This window comes from Cryptomeria japonica, chromosome 9 (genome assembly GCF_030272615.1).
Source record: "Cryptomeria japonica chromosome 9, Sugi_1.0, whole genome shotgun sequence".
NCBI classification, from domain to species: Eukaryota; Viridiplantae; Streptophyta; class Pinopsida; order Cupressales; family Cupressaceae; genus Cryptomeria; species Cryptomeria japonica.
In genome coordinates, this window is record NC_081413.1 from 730,737,925 (window position 1) to 730,763,402 (window position 25,478).

Consider the following 25,478-nt stretch of genomic DNA (forward strand, 5'->3'; position numbering starts at 1 on the left):
CATCATATTGGTCTGGTGGTTGATCTTTGTATCGTGTGATGTAATTTTGTAATTGAGGGTTGAGGGTTTAGCTGACCTTGTTATCAAGGATGATGAATTGTATATATAGGTGATATAGTCACTTAGTTTGTGTGTCGATGTTGTGTCTGCATTATCACAGAGAGGTTTATGTGTGAACAAGTGATTTATCCTTTGATGTTGAATTTGTGGTGAGATTGGTGTTGTTGGGAATACATCTATTTTTAACCGAAAATATAATCAAGCATTTGGAGATGTTATTCTTTCAATTCATTTCTTCTGGATTGTAGTCAAAATATTATTCCAAGTCACTGAGACTTCCTTGAGGGTTGTAGCCTTCCGGGCCATTATATTTGAGCAGTGAGCTCTAGGCAGTGTCCCTGAATGCATGTGCATTCCCCATTGTAATATTTTCACATACTACTACAAAGTATCATCTTATTGTGGGTAGGTTCCCACCGTGGTTTTTCCCTTAACCGGGTTTTCCATGTCAAAATCTTGGTGTTGTGTGTTGTGTTGTTAATTTTCTTATCTATCTTATTGCTACAGTTTATCAGATCTATGTTTTGTGGTTAAGTTTGTTAATCCGGTGAAGATTGATTCACCCCCCTCTCAGTCTTCCCTCTTGGTTGTTGCTAACAATTGGTATCGGAGATAGATCCTCTGATAGAAGCTTAACCGCTTGAGGAGATCTAGGATGGCAACTCAAAGTGTAATATTTAAGAAGGACAGTCCAAGATTTGATGGAAATAACTATGCTATATGGAAGGACCAGATGGAAGTGCACTTGAAATTTCTTGGTGAAGAATATTGGAATATCACAAAGAATGTCTATAATTTTCCACAGAATGGACCATCCACTCCTGATGAGGTTAAGGAAGCAGAACATAATATTAGAGTGAAGGAAGCATTGTTTAGTGCCCTGATTGATTCTGAGATGACAAATGTAATGGGTCTTCAAATTGCACATGAGATCTGGGTAAAGATCAAGGTGATGTATGAAGGTGATAAGCAAGTGAAAGTTTCTAAGTTGTAGAGTTTAAAAGGAAATTATGAGACATTGAAGATGGGAGATTATGAGAACATACACTCTTTAATGGCTAAGGTGAATGACCTTGTCCCAGGTATCCGATGTGTTGGTGGAACCATTGAGGAAGATGAAATTATTGCTAAGGTGTTGGGATCTTTGCCTCATGCCTATAAGCATAAGGTTGTTGCTATTGATAAGATCCAAAGTGTGACTATAGTGACAAGAGATATGTTGGTTGGAAATATTGATGCATTTGAGCTGAGTGAATTTTGAGAATCACATGGAAAGTCTGAGATAGCATTTAGATAATTTGCATCTGTATCCAGTAAGAAGAAGTATGATCTCGATAGGTGTAGAATATCCAAATATGAAAGAGAGAGAAGAGAGATGAAAGTGAAAGAAAGGGAGCTGGATGAACTTGAAGCACTGATTTCCTAGAGATTGCCTAAAGGTGTTGGTAAGTATGATGGAAATTTGCCTTTGAAATGTTTCTCTTGTAACAAGATAGGACATTTTGCTTCTACATTCCTAGAGAGAATGGCTAATTATGACAGACATGATAAGTTTGATAAGCATGATAGGAATGATAGATATGACAAGAATGAGAAGCATGACAAGCCTTACAAGTCTAACGGGAAGTTTAGAAATGAGAAGAATTGTTATTATGTTGTTGATAAAGGTATTACAGATGAAGAATCTGAAGGAGATGGAGTTGTATTCCTTTCCATTAAGGAAGATGGACCTATACCAGTTGATTCCATTAGTTGTACTATTGAGGAGAAAGCTTTAGCTGCTTAAGTTGAAGACAAAGATGAATGGGTGATTGACACTGGGTGTTCACATCATATGACCAGTAATAAAAGAAAATTTGTAAGCATGGAAAGATATGATGGTGGAATAGTTAGATTTGAAGATGACAAAGACTGTGTGATGTTTGGGAGAGGTTCTATTTCTTTTGATGGTAAGCATAACATTGATGATGTCTTGTATGTTAAAGGTTTGAATCATAATCTCTTAAGTGCTGGACAGATAATTGATAAAGGTTATGATCTACAATTCAAGGATGGTAAATGAAAGATCTTAAATACCTCTGGTATAGAGATTGCATCTGAAACTAACAGTGTAGATAAAATTTTTCATTTGAATGCTAGTGAGAAAAGTTGTTTGATTGCTCAGATTAATGAGAGTTGGATATGGCATAGGAGAACATGTCATGTAAATTTTGATTCAATAATTAAGATCTGTTCTACACATGTTATTAGAGATCTACCTAAGATTGTGAAGCCTACTAATCTGGTATGTAAGGAATGTCAGTTGGGTAAGCAAACAAGAATTTATTTCAAAAGAAAACAATATACATCTAATGGGTTGCTAGATCTTGTGCATATTGACCTCTTTGGACCTAGAAATGTTAGAAGTGTGCAAGGTGATAGATATTTTATGCTGCTAATTGATGATTATTCTAGGGTGATGTGGGTTGTCTTTTTGAAGGAGAAATCAAAAGAATTTGATAAATTCAAGATATTCAAAAATAAGGTTGAGCCTAAATCTAGATTAAAGGTGAAGTGTTTCAGATTTGATAGAGGTGGAGAATTTTGTTCCGGTGAGTTCAACTCATTCTATGAGATGCATGGAATTAGAAGACAATTATCTTCTCCTGGAACCCCTCAGCAAAATGGAGTTGTTGAGAGGAAGAACAAAATTGTTTTGGATGTTGCGAGGACTATGCTGATTGAAGGAAATGTTCCAAAGATTTACTGGAGAGAAGCCATTAGCATTGTTGTTTATACATTCAACAGAGTTCACATCAAAAGATATACCGGTAAGACCCCTTATGAGATTTGGTTTGGTTATGTTCCTACTGTGAGATATTTCAAAGTATTTGGTATCAAATGTTATATCAAAAGAGATGAGGATATAGGTAAGTTTGATGCTAGAAGTGATGAAGGTATTTTCTTGGGATATTGAACAACGAGTAAGGCCTATTGGTGCTACAATAAGAGACTGAGAAAGATAGTAGAAAGTGCAAATGTGAAGGTGGATGAGAACCTTGGGAAGGAGATTTGAGAATGTGGTTATGATGATGGTCAACATGTTGTTTTGGTTCCTATTCAACCTAAAGAACCTAAGTAGAATGATCTGGTAGAGATTTTAAATCTAGATGTTACTAGTGACGGAGTGTAGTAACCTGAAAATTAGAATAGACAAAAGACTCTGAGGTATGTAAGATTGAATCATTATGAAAAATCAGACTATTGGTGATAAGAATAAAGGTGTGATGACTAGAAGAAGGTTAGCTACTGAAGAAGTATGTCTGATTTCCAAAGTTGAACCTAAAGATGTTGTTGAATCCTGTAAAGATGAAAGTTGGATGAGATCTATGGAAGAAGAACTAGATTAGATTGAAAAGAATAACACTTGGGAACTTGTGACTAGACCTAAGGATAAGAATGTTATTGGTACTAAATGGGTATTTAGAAATAAATTGAATGAAGTCAGTGAAGTTGTCAGAAATAAAGCTAGATTGGTCTGCAAAGGGTATTCACAACAAGAAGGGACTAATTATGAGGAGACTTTTACTCTGGTTTCCAGACTTGAAGCTCTTAGATTGTTGCTTGCTTATGCTACTTATAAAGACTTCAAGGTATATCAAATGGATGTCAAGTTTTCTTTTTTGAATGGTGATCTTGAGGAAGAAGTTTACATTGAACAACCTGATGGATTTTCACTATCAAATGATGGAGACATGGTATGTAAATTGAAGAAATCTCTTTATGGACTGAAACAAGCTCCTAGAGCTTGGTATGTTAGACTAGATAAATAGTTGTAGAAATTGGGATTTAGTAAATGCACTGCTGACAACAATCTATACTTTAAGATATAAAATGATAAAATCTCGATTGTCAAAGTATTTGTTGATGATATTGTACGTTAGGAAATAGGAAATCATCACAAGACAAGATAAACATAATAATCATTAGCTCAACCACAAGAACTCATTGCAATGATCTATCCTAAACAACACTCAATAGAGACATGAAATAAAAACGTTCAAAACTAGAAATTAAGCAAACCAAAAATATGATTTGAATGCTCCTTCATGCGGCTCCATTGTTCTTCTTTCCTCTTCAAATGGTTTGGTTGTGGATCTCACCTACAAGTGCACACACATAATTGAAAGCAAGTAGACAAGATTTTTGATCAAGAGTACTCGAAATATGATTGACTAGAAATTCGATAGTATGATTACCAATTACTTTGATTGATGAAGATCATCCAATTTATAGAAGAATTGGAGAGATGACAAGATTAGCATGATTCAATTCAAATGGAAATTGCAAATCAATTATGTCAATTATGACAAATTATGACAAATTATGCACTTTCTATGCAAAATTTGTTGATTGATAATTTATGACAAATTATGACAACTTCTATGTCAAAATTGATTGATTGTCAATTATGACAAATTTATGACAAATTGACATGTCATTTCCATGAATTTAGGAGAGAAATTGGAGGAAATTGAAATTAGGAATTAGAAAATTAAGAAATAGAAAATTAAGAATTTAGGAATTAAGAAGTTGATGAAAATTAGAAATTAGGTAAATTAATTAATAATTTATCATTTATTAACTAATTCACAAAGAGGAATAATTAGCCAATTAAATGAACATTTAATTGCGATGAGAAGACTTAGGATAAATAAATAATTTATTAATCCTAAAGGAGGAAATGACAAACCAAGTTAAATGATTAAATCATGAAACCCTAGAAGATGAATTAGCAATGCGAGAATGACAATTAGGTCTTGACAAAGGATAATTGATATCTATCATGATTTGATTTTGGATTGATAAATGACCAATATGATAAATGATTTGACTGATAAATGCGCCAATTGACAAGGACCAATGACAAATTGATCCAAATTGACATAATTGAGACAAACAATGATCGATGGCAAATTAATCGCAAAATGACAAGATCGAACAAGAGGACAAGAATCGATGACAAAATAGATTGCAAAATGACAATATTGAAAATGACCACGATCAATGACGAATCGATCACAAAATGACAAGATCGAACATGACAACGACCGATGACAAATCAATCGTTAAAACGACAAGATTGAAAATGATAAGGATTGATGATAAATCGACAAGATTGATAAGAGTACAACGATCGATGACAAATCGATTGCAAGATTGACAGGAGGACAAAACCCTAATTAGGATTGACGATGTCCAAAATGATGACAAATAAGCACGCACATTGATGCAATAGGATAAGATCGATTAAAATCATGACTGGATAGTGTTGTCGACAAGACCAAATTCGAGAGCGAGACAAATGAAGAATGCAGAAGAATGACTCGATGCTCAAAAATGATAAAGACCATGTGCGAAACATAGGAGAAATGTTAATGCGACGCAAAAACCTAAAATGAGGCAATGCGCAAATGTTAATGTATGACTCCACAAGCGTTGACCATTTTTAGGTGTCTACAGATATTATCTTTGGTGGTGATGATAACTTGAGCATGAAGTTTTCCAATGATATGTAGAAATAATTTGAGATGTGTATGATTGATGAAATGAAATTTTTCTTAGGTTTGTAGATTGCACAAACTATAAAAGGTATATTCATATCTCAAACTAAGTATGTGGAGGAATTGTTGAATAATTTTGGATTATATGACTCAAACCCGGTTGGAACTCCTATGGTGAATGGGTTGTAAATTGTCCAAGAATGATGAATCTCCTAAAGCTAATTAGAGTTTATATAGATATATGTTTGGTGGACTGCTATATCTTACACAGACTAGACCAGACATTATGCATGCTATGTGCATGCTTGCTAAATATCAAGTTGATCTAAAAGAGAGTCATGTTACTTTTGTTAAGAGGATATTCAAATACTCAAAGGGAACTATGGACTGTGGATTATGGTATCCTAGGAATGATGATTTTATGCTTTGTGCCTATACTGATGCAGATTGGGTTGGTGATGTTGATGACCGAAAGAGCACTACCAATGGAGCATTATTTTTGGGTAAGAAATTGGTTTCATGGGCTAGCAAGAAACAAGATTCAGTGTCCTTATCTATTGTTAAAGTTGATTACATTGTTGCTGCTAGTAATTGCACTCACGTAGTTTGGATGAAGCAGATGTTGAAGGATATCATAATTATTCATGATGAGCCTACTATTATATACTATGATAATTCTAGTGCTATCAACATGTCAAACAATCTAGTGCAACATTCAAACACTAAGCATATATCAATCAAATATCATTACTTGAGAGAACAAGTTAGTGAGGAGAAGGTGAAGCTGGAGTATGTATCTACAAAGGAACAGATAGCTGATATTTTCACTAAGCCTTTGCTTGCAAATACATTGTCTATTTGAGAGAAAAATTAGTGGTATCCAACCCTCTTGATGAGAACTATATGAATTGAGTTGCATTGATCTGATGGATTTCAAAGCCTTATTCTTTTATCTAGATTGGTGAGTTGGTGTTGCTCCTCTACTGGAGTAGTCTGTGTTTTGGGGAGAGATTTATGTTTATGTTTTTGGAGAGAGTTTGGTTTTCTATTTTGAGATCTTTGGCATTGTTGTCAAAGGGGGAGAGAGATCATGTTAAAAACTACTTTATCTATCATGATCTTAGGGGGATTTTGTAGGTGATATCTTATTTCTTTGCATTGACTGTTTTTCACATTCATATGTTGCCATCAATTCCAAAGGGGGAGATTGTTGGATATTGTTTTGATTAATAAGAAAAACAGGTTTTAAGGACCCAAAACCTTTTACATAGGATAAAAAGAGATCATCAAAAAGCAGCCAGATCTGCTAGGAACAACTTACAAAAAGACTAGAAAAAACCTAGTCAACTGAAAGGACAAAAAAAGAAAGGAACAGCAGACCAGAAAAAACCAAAGCAAACAAAACAAAACTAAAAATACTTAAGGAGCTCCTCCTCCTTATTCACCAGCTGATCATAGTTTTCCACAACAACTTTGAATTCTTCCAGGTCCTTGTTTGTCTTTTTCTCCTTCTTTTTACCTCTGGTCCTTGTTCTAGGTCCTTGCACTTCTCCCATGCCATCCATATCAGGATCAATCTCCAGGGAATCCTTCTCCTCTTCCATTTTGTTGATGAGGATTTTTGTGTTGCCAGTTGAAGCCTTCAGAATATTTAAGCTTTGTTATGCCATGCTTTTGAGGCTTTCTTCAATTTTGTTGACTTTTTTATCAGTTTCCTCCATTCTTTGATCCATACCAATCTCATTATTTTTCCTCTCAGTCAAGTCTTTCTCGATTTGCTCGAACCTGGGGTTACAGGAAACTCTGATCTCTTCAGCTTTAGCAACTATTTTAGTTAGATCCTCAACCTGTTCTGCCATTGACTTGTCTCCGCCAAAACTAATAGTCTCTAGAATTTGGACTCTATGATTGAGCTTCTTAATATCCTCCACAACTTTCTTGTAACTAGAAATTAGCCACTCAATGGTGTCCACAAAGCCTTTCAAACCCTCTGGAGGAGGACATGAGGAGGGATATTTCTCACTAGCATTATCTTTTTCCATATTGGCGGGGTCTCCAATAGTAACTTTACCAATTCTCTATTCAAAACCTTCCCCAATGGTCTCCTCCTCCATTTTGTCGAGGTCTGGGTTCTTTCTCTACACTTGTTCCTTGAAATCCGTAATGTTGGCATCCTGTTTCTTCTGTTTGTTCCTTGTCTAAATAGAAATTTTCCTTTTCTTTTTCTGGGGAGACGGAGGTTCCTTCTGAGAATCCTCAGAGACCTCTTCCTCCGAGGAGGAGCTAATTTGGATAATTTTATCTTTAGATTTATTCTTTCTCTTCAAGGAGGAAGGCTTGGTTCTCACATGTTTTCTTTTCTTACTAGCTTCAACTTCAGAGTCATCCAGACTCTCTTCAGACTCACTCATTGAATCACTATCTGACTCTTCACCTAATGAAAAAATAGAATCCGACCCTTCCTCCTCTGACTCTGAGATAGAAGGCTGAGGGTGGGCAATTTGGTTGGCTTTGAGGTGGTTATAAATCAAAACCATGAGACTTTGATGCATGGTAGTATCACCCTTAGGGTTTTCTTTGTGGGCCTTGATGGTAGCATTCATGGAGCACATCACAAAATAAGGGATATTGACTTTTTCATCATACCTAAAATGGTTTAGCAAAACAAAATGGTAGCCATACACTATTGTAAATCTACCATCCAAAGTTACATAGTGCATTATAGAAAATAAGAGCTCCCTCCATGGTTTTACAAAAGCCCTAGGAGGAAAGTAAGTTTTACTTAGCTTAACCAAGCATGTTTTCTCCTTTGTCATTTCAGGATATCTTTCAATGGCCTCCTTGCTCAATTTCCTATCTCTGTAGTAATTGCTTCCTTCCCTGTGGAGACCCATAACCTAAGCAATGAGGTCCTCATCTATGGAGATTGATTGATCTCCCATCTTCAGAGTGCCCTTTCTACAGTTTTTATAGAAGAACTTAGTAACTGTGGCATCACGCCCATGGAGCCTCTCCATAAACTTTGAAAACCCGCCCTTCTGCAAAATGTTCCAAACCACCTCCTTTTGCTTCCACTCCTTGCAGTTACTGGGTTCGTAACGGCATAAGTTTCCTCCCATTTTTTCATAAACCAGAGCAGCAGGTCGAGAGTTGTAGAGAGATTTAGGCAAATTTCTCAGAACTACCAAATATACCCAAAAAGTGTGGGAAGCAGTAGCATGAGTCTTGCAATAAATGTTACTAACCTTATTATTATTACGCATAGCACTCCTTTTAATCCATTTCATCATTACTTTGTCCTTTTATGATCTTTGGGGTACTATTGTATCGATCTTTAAAAATGATTGATCTGACATCATCAGGGATGTGTTCTTTGCCCTTCCATGTAATCATTTTGTCTTGGATGACCACCACGTTGGTTGCCCAATCAGCTAAACAATTAGCTTCACGATAGATATGAGATATGAAGCATTTCTCAAAAGTGTTGATGAGGTCTCTAGCAGCCTTTATTATGTTATTAATAGTCCATGAAGGCTTAGAGGTTCCCTTTAGGCATTTGATGATGTTATTAGAATCCCCTTCTATCCATAGATTGGGACAATTCCATCTTTTGGCTAGGAGAATACCTTGGAGTGACTCCATTGCTTCTGCCTTGTGGTTAGTTTGACTCCCTATAGGAACAACAATCATTTCCTTACAGTTACCATTTTCATCTCTGAGGATAGCACCACATCCTTTAGGACCAGGATTGCCTTTTGCAGCACCATCGAAGTTGACTTTGAGCCAACCATGAGGGGGGGTGTGCCATCTAGCTTTGAGTCTTTTGTTTAGAGTGGGCTCAGGACTACCAACATACTTCAGATTCTAGGAACTTCATATGTGAGTTTCCATGGGGTTGGCTAAAATGCAAGGATTCCTAATGAGACCAATGTTCTCCATAATAGCCCATTGATTATTTTGGAAAACAACATCCTGGGTGAGAGAAGTGTCCCTGAATATATGGTTGCTCCTTTCTTTCCATAAATCCCACAGGATGTGAGGGAGAGATAGCTGCCACAAAGATCTCAGAAAGGGGTTAGCCCAGTGATAATTCTAAGATTGGAACAAATCACTGATAGTGTTAGGAAAAACCCAATCAATGCAAAAATTCTTAATAAGTCTTTCCCAAATTGAAGCAAAAAAGGAACAGTGAATAGCCAAATGGTCCACAGACTCTTCCTCCTTGAGACCAAAAACACATCTATTGGGGAAAGAAAAGCCTCTACCCTTCAAATTGTCTAAGGTTAGGATTTTGTTTTAAAGGATAGTTCAAAACAAAAAATTGATTTTAGGGATTAAACCCTTTATCCAAGCTTTATACCAAAAAGGATTCTCAGAGAGGGCTGGGGAAAGAACACCATACATAGAAGAGATAGTGATGTTGCCTTTAGAATCAAATTTCCAAATAAGGGAGTCTTCCTCTTTATTCAACCAAACAGAAGAAAGAAGGTTCTTGAGATTAATAAGGCATGGGTGAATACTTTCAATGTTCTTCCATTTATCACCTATCCAATACCCTTCAACCAGAGAGCCATATATTCTAATACATGAGGGAGCAAAAGGGGCCCATTCAGGGATATCTACCAAAGGTTTATCAAAGAGCCAGGAATCTTCCCAAAATCTATCTTTCCTACCATTGCCAACATTCCATTTAACCCCTTTGGAAATGTTGTCTTTGCATTTAGAGGCATGATTCCAGATATGGGACCCATTAATACTGAAATCAGAATTGATGAAAGCAGGAAGAGAAGACAAAATAGAGTACTTAATTCTCCAGATTTTACACCATTCACTGTCAAAGTGGAACAATCTCCAAACCTGTTTAGACAAGAGAAATTCATTGAGGGTCTAGATTCTTCTCAAGCCCAAGCCTCCATTACTTTTTGGTCTGCACAGCTTTTCCCAAGCCACAAGAGACATTATTTTCTTTTCCTCAACCCCTGACCAAAGAAATTTTTTCTAAATTTTCTCAATTGCTTCAGCATACTTAATAGGAATTCTGAAGAGGCTAAGGGCATAAATAGGAATGATTTGAAGGGAGGCTTTTAGAAGTTGAAGCTTTCCAACCTGACTTAAAAGGGAACCTTTCCATCCAGCAAGTTTTTTTTGAAATTTGTCCACCAGAGAACTCCAAAAGGAATCAGGTGGTGCAATGCCCAAATGGAGGCCAAGGTAAGTGGCCAGAAGATCAACAATCTGGCATTCCAGAATTCTACTGATTCTATGTTGTCTCCTCTCAGGAGTGTTGATGAAAAACACTTCGCTTTTAACCCAGTAGCCAGAAGCAGATGCAAACTTACACAGGGTGTCGTTGAGAGTTCTGGCTTCTGAGATGCTTGAGTCCCCCATGATAATGGTATCATCTACAAACTGTTGGTAGGAGCATGTATGATCAACTGATGAAGGTTGGAGTCCCTTGAACATTCCTCTCATCACCATACTTTCCACTGCCAAAACATTCAACCATAATTATGAAGAGGATAGGAGAAATGGGATCCCCTTGCCTCAAACCTCGAGAAACTTGAAAGAAGGTGGAGGGGGATCTATTGATGAGAACAACAAAGGAGGTAATGGTAATAAGTTGTTGGAAAAGATCCACACATTTGGTAGAGAAGCCATAAGCCAAAAGAACCTTCACAAGGAGAGACCAATCAACCCGATCACAGGCCTTTGAGAGATCAAGCTTAAGGATAAAACCCTGTTTCTTAGCCATAACTAGTGAATGAATATTCTCATGAACAGTTATTATGGAGTCAAGGATTTGTCTTCCTGGCACAAAACCATTTTGCTAGTGCTTGATCAAAGGAGGAAGAATAGTCAGGAGTCTAGAAGTAAGGACCTTAGAAATAATTTTATAAAAAGAGTTGCATAAGCTTATAGGCCTGAACTTATCCATGGAGTTAGCACCTTGAATTTTGGGGATTAATGCAATGAAGGTACCATTGATCTCTTTCAAAAGTCTTCTAGCACCAAAAAATTCTTTGACGCCATTGGAGATATCTTTCCGAACAATATCCCAGAATTCTTGGAAGAAGAACATGGGGAAGCCATTAGGTCCGAGAGCTTTGTTATCAAAAGAAAAGACAACATTTCTAATCTCCTAGTTTGAAGGTATAGAAGAAAGGGAGGCATTAATCTTCTCATCAATGAGGCAAGCGATATTATTAAGGAAAGAGCTTTGAGAATCAACATCCAGTCTCTGATCCCTACAAAGGATATCAGCAAAGAATCTTTTGGCCTCTTTTCTTATCTCTTCCTCCATAACCAACTCCCCATTGTCCACAACCAGTTTAGTGATTTTGTTTGCCGCTTTATGTTTAATTGTCGACATGTGAAAGAATCTAGTGTTCTTGTCACCTTCCTTTAGCCAAGTACATCTTGATCTTTGTTTCCAAAATGTTTCTTCTTTAGAAATGATTTCATGGTATTTTTTGAGGATTTCATTTTCTTCAACAATTGACACAGTAGAGAAACCATCCTTCTGAATTTGAGCCTATATTTTTTTAAGGTCTTCCTGAATTTTATCTTTGGCCGCAAAGATATTCCCAAAGTTGGTTTTATTCAATAACCTTATGTTGTCTTTGATACTTTTGAGTTTCTTCACCACTCTATACATGGTGGTGCCCTCAACTTTGATGTTCCACCATTCCTGAATTTTAAGAGTGATGTTAGAATGAAGAGTCCACATCTTTTCAAATCTAAAAGGAAAGTTCCTTCTTCTGTTTATTGGGTCAGCATAGAAATTTATAGGATAATGGTCAGACCCAACCCGAATATGAGTGGATAGGTAACAGTAATATTGTCTATACCAATCATCAGAAATAAGAGCTCTATCAAGGAAAACTTGAATAAGGTCATTTCCAGTCCTCCTGTTAGTCCAAGTGTAATTGCATCCTTGAATATCCACATCATTGAGAGCTTGAGAGTTTATAAAGTCCATGAGGGCCAGTCTACTTTCCAACTGAGAAGGGATTCCTCCAAATTTTTCCTCCTCTCTCAAGGGAGTATTGAAGTCTCCCATGACCAACCAGCTTAAATTATTGAAGTTGTCCCTTATTTCCATTAATTTTTTCCAAAAATTGCTTCTGACTTTCAAGGTGTTAGGAGCATAAATATTAGTGAGGATCCAAGATGTTCCATCTTTTAAATGCTTAGATTTTATGCAAGAGAAATTGTTTTCTTGGATTAGAACTTGACCTTTTACACTATTGATATTCCAAATGGTAGCAATGCCTCTGGAGGCATCTTCCGAGCTACCACCACTAATGCTACCAAATTTGAAAAACGTCAAAGATTCTACCTTATCTCTACTCATCTTAGTTTCTTGAATAAGAAAAATATCAGGTTTGCTATCCCTTATCATATTCCTAATAATATCATGCTTATGGGGATTATTTAGTCCCCTTATATTCCAAGAGATGATCTTCATAGTTACTTACCAATTCCTAGCTCCTTCGGAGTCTTCTGAGTCCCATTTGCTATATTTTTGCTAGCCTCCTTATCTCTAAATTTATGGTTTGAAGGTCATCCTGGAGAAGAAGAAACATACCCAACATCAGCTTGGGCAATTCTGCTAGACTTCCTTACTTGGGAAGCCGAAGGGGTAGATCCTTTCTTATTCCTGTATTTTGGTATTTTCCAGTCAGCTTCTTTCTTAGGATTAGCTTAAGGGTTACTGAGAATTCTGGAAATTTCATCTTCATCACCCCATTTAGGAAATCTAGACTCCTATGAAGTACTATTAACTATTTTAGAAATTTGATCTAAATCCAAGAGATTCTTTCCCAATATAGCACATTTTTGGGCTTCTTGCACTTCAGAGCTGATCAGAAGTGGGGAAGGGTCAGTCTTTTCTTCTTGAGAGCCAGTGATCTCCCCTTCCTCAGGTTTTTTCTCTCTATTAGGCACTTCCTTGATAGCCATAGTATCAACAATTACCATCTCAGCTATTTCTTTTGAGGATTCTGGTTGTCCTTTAGATTCCTTTATTCGGATCTTCCCTTCTAGGGGGTTGTTCATTTTCATTAACTCCTTCCTTAGGACTTCCTGAATGGGGAGGTTAGAGACAAGAGTTGAGGGTACCCCTTCCTTGTTTTCCCCCAAGGGTCCAAGGCAATTATTATCAGCAAAGTCAGTTTCCTTACTTTCTAAGTTTTTGACTTGCCATACCTTTTTTTCAGGAGCCTTTTTACTTTCAGGCGAAGGTTTGGCTTGCTTGAGCTCCCCTTTAGGCTTGCGAGAACAAGATTTAGCCCAGTGACCTGCTTTCCTGCAATGGAAACAAGCAAAAGGGATAGATTCATATTCTATTAGTTGCTTCCACGTTCCTAGTTTTGACACAATGTCTATCTCTTCTGGCATATCTGCATCATGAGCTATCCCTACACAAAATCTAGCATGAGTAAGCCTCCTTTTTGAGGCTGTGACTGGGTCTATTGAGAGGAGCTCACCAAAGGAGCTTGCTATGCCAGAGAAAATGCTTTCTGCCCAATTCTCTAGAGGCAAACCTAGTAATTTTACCCAAATTGGGACCTACTCCAGAAGGGAATCATTCTTGTTAAGATTTGGATGCCATTTCCGGAGGACCAATGCTATCTTTCCAACCATCCAGGGACTACCACAGAGAATCCTTGTTTTATCTTCTTCACATGAGAAAGCAAAAGTAATAAGGCCTTTGGGCAAGGCCTAAATTTTGACATTGCCTTTCAAAACCCATTTCCTTTTAACATAGGCCCTTACCACTTCGATGTTTGGGCGTGAACCCATAAATTTGCCTACCAGGGAGTTTGACATACTGCTAATATTATGATCCAGAACCAAATCAGGGATAAAGATAGAGAAGTTACAACTGGTAGGGTCTAATATGTTCTTGACAGGAGGTAAAGAGGATTTTCTTGTTGGTCTTATTCCAAAAAGGGATGACCATTTTCTAGATTCGAGTCCATTCTCCAAGACCTCTTCACATGGGCTGGACCCACCATTGGACCCCCCCTGTGATTTCAGAGACCACTTTCTTCTCCGGTAGAGTACCAATAGCCTATAGAGTCTCGACCGCCTTCAGAATATCTAGAGGCTTGTCCTTCTCCCCCATAGGACTAGCTCCATCGTTTTGGCCGCTCCCACCATTGGAACCAGAGTTCCTGCCTTGCGGGGAATTTGAAAATTTGAATGTTGCTCTTCTCCATAGCTCTTAGATTGTTGGATATAGTTGGTCATTGCTACTGTTAGGATATGTTGTTGTCATTGATGTCAACATATTCCTATCTACTGTACCTGCAATCTCCTGCAACAATGAACCACACTTTGGGAAGAGTTTTTAATCTATTTTTGTAGTTTGGTTGTGTTGATCACTATTTTGCAAAATCTAGTATTTCCTCTGGTATATTCTGGTGTGATTAGATTTGGTGTTGAGACTTTGGGATATTGTTTTGGATGATCTTGTGTATCTTCATTTTAGTTTGATCATGATTTGGTTCTCCACAAGTTATCTTTCTTCATGATAGTTTCTTATTGGTTTTTATCTTGATCTTTTAGACGCTGATAGATGAAGATTTGAAAAGTGATGTTGGTGCAGTTGTTCTGGATGATTCTAACATTCTTTCTAGTGTTTCCTAGTCATGTACTATTTGTTTTGGCAATCCTCATTGATCGTGTCATATGTAAAATTCATCATCAAATCAGCCAGAGATAAAGAGAAATCACAAATCCCTATCTAATCAAAGAATTCTAAATAAACTAATGAAATAACACAATCAATCAAATAGGAATGTAAAATAAATCAATTCAAACTCCCTATTCCATGATCGCATATTGCTTCCATTGTTCTTCTCTTCTTTGTGGTATGATGACTCTCAGATATTGCGTTGGCAGCCTACAAGTGACACAAAGATTCAAAGTTCGTGATTGTTGAAAATAGAGATTGAATGCTCAATTTATAGATTATCGGAGAGGATTGATTGAGGTATAGAATAGATTGATCAAGAGGTGGAACTCAGGTGATCTCACATGTTGATTGACAGTTGAACTCCTGATTTGGAGGTCAAAAATAATAGATTGAATAGATAAATGAGTTAACTGATTGAGAAAAAAGTTGATTGAAAGATGAAAAAAGAATGATTGGAGGATAATTGATTGGTGACAAACAAAGCTTTATTTAGAAAAAAACTAACTAGAAGATAGAAAAAGACTGACTGGAGAGAATTAAAGAAATGATGCAATTAATAAATTAATTGAAAAGATCAATTAAGATAGATGGAATAGTTAACTGATTGAAAGCATTTTGGAAAAAAAGCAAAGTGGAAGATAGAAATAGAGATTGGAAAGATAATTGAATTAATTAATTTAGCATGTGCTTGCACTTTGACTTTAATTTTCAATTTAATCTTTGCGTGAGATTTAATTCAAATATTGAATTTATCTTAATTTGATTATTGAAATCATGCACATGTATTTGAAATTAGGAGAAATTAGAAGAATTAATGTAATTAAATGAAATTAGAAGAAATATGAAATTAAATGAAATTAGAAGAATTAACTAGTTAATTAAATAATTTAAAGAAACTATTTAATTATTTAGAAATTGAATTTAATTAAATAATAAAGATTATTTAAATTAAATAATTAAAATCACAATTAATTAAATAATTAATATTTAATTAATATTTAGAAAAGGGTTGAATGATTAATTGAATAGAGATAGAAAATGAAAATGAATTTATTTAAATAATAAAGATTATTTAAATTGAGGGATTAATAATCATAATTAATTAAATAATAAATATTTAATTAACATTAGAAAATGGTTTAAATGATTAAATGATGATAGAATTAAAAATAGAATAATTAGTAAGATGACGAGGAAATATGAATTAGAAGAATAAGATTAATAAACTTAATTAAATAATTAAAGAATTATTTAACTAATTTAGACAAATAATTAGTATGTGATTAATGAGACATTTTTAGGTGTCTACATTTGCCCCTCTTTGAGACAATGTCGAAACAACATTGTTTCAAAGAAAACAAAAAAATTTCTTGCCCCAGTAATACTTAGGGTTTAATGCCCCCTCGAGAGATTTTTTATGCATTAAAGGTATGAATGATCTCTCGAAAAAAGAAAAATGTTAGATAGAAGAATAGTTAGTTGATTAGAGATAGAGATAGGTGATGTGAAGATGATATTGAGATATAATATGAGAGAATGAACCTTATAATGAAATAGAATGATGTTAGATGATAGAAAATGATTGATATGAGATGATAGATTGAAAATGAAGATGATGGTTTTCACAAATTTTTGTGCCTTTATTTATTTCGCAATATATATTCATCACTGAGCCTTATTATGTAAAAATGGAGCTTTGCACATTACGGTATAAGGAACCAAGATGTAAAGATATCTCATTGAAGAAACAAACATGTAGAAGAAAAGGAGTGAACCCTCCATTCTGAGAATAATGCCAGAGGTCGAGGTATGTGGGATAGTCACAAGCATAACTATCCTTGCCTTTTGCATAGGATATTTGTCAAATGAACGTACCAACATAGACACCCACTAGAACTATTACCCCAGAACTTCATTGGTCCACACCATAAACAACAAACAAAGAAAAAGATAATGCCCATCTTGGCTCCTCTAGTCACTTGTGGACATCCTTGAGTAGCATAGGAGCATAATCTGTCGCCAAATGATATAAGATAAAGACTGACCCGGACAAAATTCAGTAGCCATACTGATCCGTGTCTTCATTTTGATTGTTTGATGTGATAGTTGATAATGTTTGATCTCATAAAGTTGCAGACCCTGTTTAAGACTGACTTGTTTGATTTCGAGTGTATCCTCTTCTGTTTAAGACAAGATAATGATCACTTGATATGGATATGATACGATTAATAAGACAATTTGATCAGTTGATTGCAGATGTTTGACTGGATAGTTGTATCCTTTGTTAACTTTGTGTGAAGCGTCTGTTGGATATCTGCTAGGGTGTTTGATTCTTGTGAGACATTTTATTGCAAGTTTTTTTTATTGATTTTCGATTTTTTTTGTTTTGGATTTTGTGGATTGATATCTGAATGTTTTTGGTTGATTTTTTTTAGGATCAATTATGGATTTTTTTGGATTTTTTTTAGGATCGTATTTGAATGTTTTTGGTATTTTTTTAGGACATTGTATGACTTTTGTGTTTTTCACTATTTTTTGGATTTTTTGTTTTTTCAATGTTTTTGGATTTTACGTTTTCTCAATGTTTTTGGATGTTATATTTTTCACAATGTTTTTTGGTATTTTTTGCTTTGGATTTGATGAAACATGACCTGTCATCAATTGATAAAGATAAAAGTAACTTGGACAAAATTCAGTAGCCATATTGATCTATGTCATTGTTTTGATTGTTTGATGATTGATAGGAATGTCTGGTTTGAGAGAGTGAATACCCCATGTAAGACCGATCTGTCTGGTTTCGAGTGTACCCTTCTTTGTATAAGACATGTTGATGTTTGATAGAGTTTGATCACTAAATTGATTAACAAGACATGTGATCAATTTGATTGTAGACTTTGAGAGTTTGTCTGTTGTTTATTTGATTTGATGGACGGTCTATGCTTTCTTGAATTGATTTTTTTAATTTTTAAGGCTTTTTTTAGGACATTTTGTGATTTTTTTCAAGACTTTATCTAAATGTTTTTGGTATTTTGTGTTTTCTCAATGTTCTTGGATTGAATTTTTCAAGACTTTTTAGGATTTTTAGGATTTTTTTTGGACTTTTTAGGATATTTTGGGATTTTTTTCAGGACTTTTTAGGATTTTTGGGGATTTTTTCAGGACTTTTTATGATATTTAGGATTTTTTCAAGACTTTTTATGATTTTTTTGGATTTTTTTTAGGACTTTTTATGATATTTAGGATTTTTTTAGCTATGCCCCTAGTATGCAGACCTATATGACATGATGATTTGCATAATGCATATGAAGACTATGAATTTTGACATGACCTATGTTAATTTCAATATGCATGATGAAGATGCATTTCCTATTCGAACAAGGATGATTGTGTTTGTTTAGCATTTCGTAATATACCAATTGAGTTGGAGGTGCAACACATTTCATAGATAAGAGGTCAATCAATCCTTAAGGTCCCTTGGAACATCCAAATTAACACAATTAGTGACTAGGGTTTACAAATGGAAACATGGAAAACTTCCCCATTGGTTCTTGAAACTTTGATCTTCTTTTGCCCATGTGTGTAAAAATGAGTTAATTTCCACTCTTGTGATCACTAAAAATTCTTATCATCCTATATGAGTAGCTACGTGGATTATCCTAACTTCAAAAGCATCTTGAATAGAGCCTCGCTGCCAACAAGCTTTTAGAGCTCCAATGAGGTTATAGATTGCAATTTCTCAAATGTTGCTCAATTGCCAGTAGGTGTTCATTTTTCTGATGGAGTTACTTGCATGTTCCCATAGTCAAGCTTTTTGTCGCATCTATATGTGTGATATTTCAATTATTTATCATTTCTCTTTTGCCTTCAGATGAATATTTGGCATAGCACTTTTTCTTTTTTTCTTTTCTTGCCTTGACTTGTAAGTAATGAAACCTACTTGGGTGTGACAATTACAGCAGTGCTGAAGTAGAATTTTAGATTTTTCACTAGTCATATGATCAACTAGGTGTCTCGAATAAATTAGATATTTTGTTAATGTGTTTGAGATATAACAATTGATAGATTTTGGGTTAACAAGTCTCAAATAGTGAAATCACTACCCAACCATAAGTAAAGCATTTCCATAGGGTAATATTGAAAATGATTGACCTTAGGACCTCAAAGACATCATGTCCTAATATCTAAGAAAGGAAACAACCCTTGTTTCTCTTGAATGCAAACAAATGATAGACTTGGAAAGTTGCCTTGTTTTATTGATGTTGATATATGTTAATGCAGAAATTTTACAAACGTGATGCATTTGAAAAAGAAACTATATGTGATGCAATGCTTTGAATAAAATGAGATGCAATATGGAAAGTAAAACCTAAACTAACCCAACCCTTAGATATAGTATTATTTAAGGTGCATGTTGTTCATAGGGTCAGGAAGTTCTGTGTAGGTAGTTCATGGGTCTTTGTTTGAAGAGTCAGATAAAGATGTCTTTTCCAATAGGATATAAGGATTCAGCTAAGTGTACATGTTCAACATCTCCAATATTGATTTCCTTAGTTTTTGGATTTTGTGGATCATCGGAGGGAAATCTAGTTGTGGAACCCATGAATTCAACTATAGCCTTATCATTTTTAAAGCAATCCAACTATGGTAGATTCTCTTGCCCCCAGTCTTTCAATTGTGGGTGTATGAGACAAATTGATTTTGGTTTCAAAGTTACGACCACATTGGCATGAGCAAGTGTTATGCATGTTTCTATTGATGCACTTGAAGAGGATGATGAAGTCAACTAGGTGTTGATCTCATTAGTTGGTGTTATGCTTATTTTGTCACTATATTGGCATTTAATGATGGCACACATAATTATTGACAAGTTACTCTTAGCAGGATGATCAAGGTTGGTGATTTCATTGATAAGGGGTTCATGAACAACTTGTGCAGAGGAATTGGGATCATGAGGGGGACTAGGCAAAATGGTAAGTTCATTTGAGAGGGAATCTTGTGAGGAACATGGAGGATTATGACATGGAGATGAAGGGGTGGAGGGATCTAGATCAGGATCTAGAGAAATAATAGAATCTTGCTTAGGACATGAAGGTGAACGAATACTTTGATTTGACATGGAAAGGGATTATTAGGGAGGATGGAAGGGATGTCCTGATCTTGCTTGGGAGGTGGATGTTGGATGGGACTTGAAAGGACACTTTGTTCTTGACACAAAAGGGTATCATTATGAATGGAATAGAAAAGAGAGAGGAGATCATCATAATATTCTTGGTTGGTGGGATCTTGATCAAAAATTGGGTAAGATGGAAGGGTTTGTTCTTGATCTTTATTTGTTTCAGGACTCATTTCTTTTGATTTTGGATCATCCTCTTGACATGGGAAAGGAATTTGGATATGCATGGGAGATTCTTGGAATATTTCAACATATTTGCCTGATGAGAAACGATTTTGAATGGGACTCCCTGTGATAGGAGTATACAGTGTGATTGGGTCTTGAATTTTTGAAGCATGGAAAGGACTAGCATCATGACTTGGATTAGATTGGATTTGTATTATCGATAGTCCCTGGGAGGTTGCATTAGTGGATAAAGGTGGTGTGGACTGATCTTGTTTGACTTCAAGGTATGAGGAAATGGTGGAAGATATGGAGGCTACTTGAGGTACAAAGTCTTGATGGGAAGAGTCATTGTTAAACATGGGTAGATGACCTTGTTTCATGATAGGTGACACATTGACCATGTTCGATTGATGTCCAAAGGGTGATATATTTGTAAATACGCTTGCATTCATTTGGGACACCCTTGGTGGTGTATTTGAAGCCATAGAAGGATATTCATAGACATGTGATGTGACTGAAGGCAAAATTGATTGTGTGATTGTGTTTAACTTTGGTAGTGGTTGACTTGCTTGCACAATTTGTGATGCTGAGAGTTGTGTTGTTTGTTGTATTGGTTGTTGAACTTGCATTGTTGGATGTGTTTGTTGTTGATATTGGTTTCTAATGTTTATTTATTTGAGAATAACTGGTATGTCTAATTTCATAATAAGAGATCACACAACAATTGGCTCTAGGTTTGTAATGGCATATCCAAATTTTTGAAATAGTCTGAACATCTGGGATCTACTCTCTTCACCTTTTTTAACGTTTTGTTCTGAGATCTCTATTTTTTGATCTAGTTTCTCTTCAAGTGACGGAGAAATAGGTGTGACACTTGTTTGTTCATGATAAGTTTGATGCACATTTTGGGACATGTATATGTTGGATTGAGATGATTGATTATTTGGTTGCAATGACATGGTCCCACAAAAGTTGGATGTTTGATAAGGGTAATGTTGTCTCCTAGAATTTTGAGAGCTTTTTTCAACCATTGCACTATATGCCATATTTTTTTTGGATTTTTGAAGTTTAGGGATGAAATGCAATGCAACAAAAGGATGAAAGTGTAACCCTTTTTTTTTGAATTTTTTGACAAATTGGATTAAGGAAAGACAAGATGAAACCCTAAAGAAGGACAATGCAACTTTGGACATGGACTAGGGAACACCCTAATTTTGAAGATAATGCAAAATGGAGATAATGATTTGACCCTATGTCTTATGAGGATGAAGACTATGAAAGGACTAAAATTGGGATTATGATGACTATGCAAGGACTTATGCAAAGATTATGATGACTATGCAAGGACTTATGTGAGGATTATGACAATTGTGCAAGAACTTATGCAAAGATTATGATGACTATGTAAGGAGTTATGCAAAGATTATGATGACTATGCAAGGACTTATGTAAGAATTATGACGATTGTGCAAGGACTTATACAAAGATTGTGACAACTATATAAGGACTTATGTGAGGACTATGATGACTATATGAAGATTATGATGATTATGCAAGGAGTTATGCAAAGATTATGATGAATATGCAAGGACTTATGTAAGGATTATGACAAATTGTACAAGAACTTATGCAAAGAGTATGACGACTATGTAAGGACTTATGTGAGGACTATGATGACTATACGAAGATTATGATGACTATGCAAGGAGTTATGCAAAGATTATGATGAATATGCAAGGACTTATGTAAGGATTATGACAAATTGTACAAGAACTTATGCAAAGAGTATGACGACTATGTAAGGACTTATGTGAGGACTATGATGACTATACGAAGATTATGATGACTATGCAAGGAGTTATGCAAAGATTATGATGAATATGGAAGGAGTTATGTGAAGATTTATGCAAGGACTAATGCAAAGCCTAAGGATGTAAATGAGTACTATAATGAGGACTATGCAAAGACTTATGCAAAGCCTAAGAATGTAAATGAGGACTATAATGAGTGTGATAATGAGGACAATGCAAACCCGAAGGACATAAGTGGGGACTATAATGACGATGATAATAAGGACTATGCAAGGACTTATGCAAAGCCTAAGGATGTAAATGAGGACTATAATGAGGGTGATAATGAGGACAATGCAAACCCGAAGGACTAAGAAAACCTATGGTCTCAAGTATGCAAAATTTTGGACTTCGTTGGATTGTTTGATGTTTCAAGATAAATTTTGTTTCCAGTAATTTTGTTTGTAGGATAAGTTTGTTGTTTTCCAAATCTGAGAATAGTTGTTGGAAGATAGGTATAGCTGACTGAACTATGTTCTGACCAACTCTGAGAATTTAGAGATACACAAGGTAGGGCCTGAAATAGCCCAGATACTAGTCTAGAACAATGATACACATAAAAGCACAAAAGACAATCTTAGGCTGGAAAGTGGACACCGTTCAATGAGGGCCCCACAACAAAATACCAAAACAAGATGAACAAATAGAGAATCTGGAAGCATTGGCTCCACTCCACGACACACACTTCTCGGGAATGCCAATCTCTCTTACCCCAAATATCTGAAGATCTTATCACCAAGGGATTTGTGTCTCGTAATTCAAGGTACATGAGGGGTATCTATGTGGTACAATCCGCACTCCCAGAATCACTGAATGTGGGATTTGGGCTACTAAATTGGTTCTTATTGTAAGTTTTGAGGGGTCCCAATCAAATGATGGATTCTCAAAGCAAGCTACTTAAGAATTTAGTTAAGCTTATTGGTGCATGGAAGGCCCCCACATACATCAAATTCACTCAACACTCTAGCTACCTAACTAGTATATTTATATAGCAGCTCAAAAAACCCGCTCGAGAGTATGCTGGGAGAGATGATATCCCCAATGCATCCCAATTCGAAGTACCTCTGTGGGATGATGAAATCCCTAGTCAAAGATACCCCTCACTACTAAAATGAAAAATTGGGTGTTGTTATCACCTTCTCCCTTTCTCCCAAGACCTCAAAGGTGGGTGGAAAGAAGAGATTACTTTAGTGGAGAATATTCACCATTGGTGAATTTTTCACATCGGCCATGTCAGAAATGGCAAATATTTTGTACTGACTGGGGATGGCCATGTTGCCAAAACATTATCAATTTCCGTCAAAGTCACGACCCGATCGCCATATGTTTTATGCAATTAAATGTTTCTATTCGATGATTTCACCAATACAATATATGGTGGACACACAGTAAATTTAATTGTTTTGCCTACACTCTCTGAGGTTGCCTTAATAGATGACCTTAATTCACCTATAGGCATGTAAAGATTTGTTAGCCAGGGGGACCCAATTCGCCCGACATCTTGCCGACGCATGTCTCCATTCACCCCAACTTTTGCCAGCTATATTGTATTCACCTATTATTTGGACGACCTGTAATCGCCTTGAAAATTACATAAGTTGTATTTGGATGACCTATAATCACCTTCAAAATTACATGTCATGTTATAGTTACATGGGATTCGCCAAATATTTGTATACCATATAAAATTCCCACGGAATTCGCCATATAAGGATTGGTATAAATACATGCAAAGATCAGATCTATCTCAACACAATCTGGTGGGTTCTAGGCTCTGAATTTTGATCAATAGCAAAGTTTCAGACCAAGGAAAATCATTGTTGTTGACTACATTGGCAACTGCTGGTGACCTAAAGCCTAAAGGTGAGCAGTCATATTTATGAAGTGGTATATTATACATTATAGTCTATTATTGTTTCTTCAACAAATTGATATTTTTTGGCAACCTTTATTTCATTGGAGATGTCAAACAGGAAGAGGGGTAGGAAACCTGAATGTGGGGAAGGCCAGGAGAGGCCAACAAAAAGAAAAATGTTGTCTTCATACTTTGGCATTGGAAAAGATTATGGTGAAAATCAAGAAGGTACATCATCACAAGTACAAGTACAAAATTCACCACCTACACGGCATGTTGAAGACGGCAATGAACCTGATATCTCAGATCAGGATGATCTTGAAGAAGATTATCTGGTAGATACCTAAGTTAGCCAGAATGATATAATCGACTTGGGTGATAATGCCATTGATGATAATGCATGAAAGAGGAAAAGAAAAGCCATATCAAAAAAGGGTGAACCACAATCAAAAAAGGATGAGGAGTGGGATATGTCAGTGAGGAATTTTCAAATTAATTGGGCATCAAAGAATCCATTCATTGAACTAGTGGAGAATCCAATTGAAGGCGAGCCTCCAATAGAATGCAGGTGTAAGATTTACACTTGGAAACATAACAAGGAAATTAGGTTGCAGCTAAAATTTGACACCATAGAAAAGCATATGGGTAAAGTTTATGAAAAACAAATGATAGACGGGGTTGAAAAATCAGTGATAAGAGGGAAAACAAAGGAGGAATGTAAGCATGTGAGGAATGCCGAAGAGTATTATTTTCATGAGAAATTACAGATGAAGCCTATTGAAGTTAAAAGTTCTATTGAAGCTATTTTTGGAAAAGCAATGCAAATAGAACAACTAGGAAAAGTTGTTCAGTTAAGAGTTGTTTTTCATATTTTGAGCAAAGGGCATGCTATGACAGATTTCCCATCAATTAGTGGTTTATTATAGTTTTTGAAAGTTCCTAACTATCCTAATAGACACTGGTCAGTAAATAGTGGATGGGAATGGACAAGTTGTCTTACTGAGGTTGAAAAAGAAAATGTACAGGAAAAAATAAGAGAGTCAAACTTCATTGCATTTTCTTTAGATGAAGTTACGGTAGTAGACAATACTTCATGGGTATGCATGCATGTTTATACTATAGAAAATCA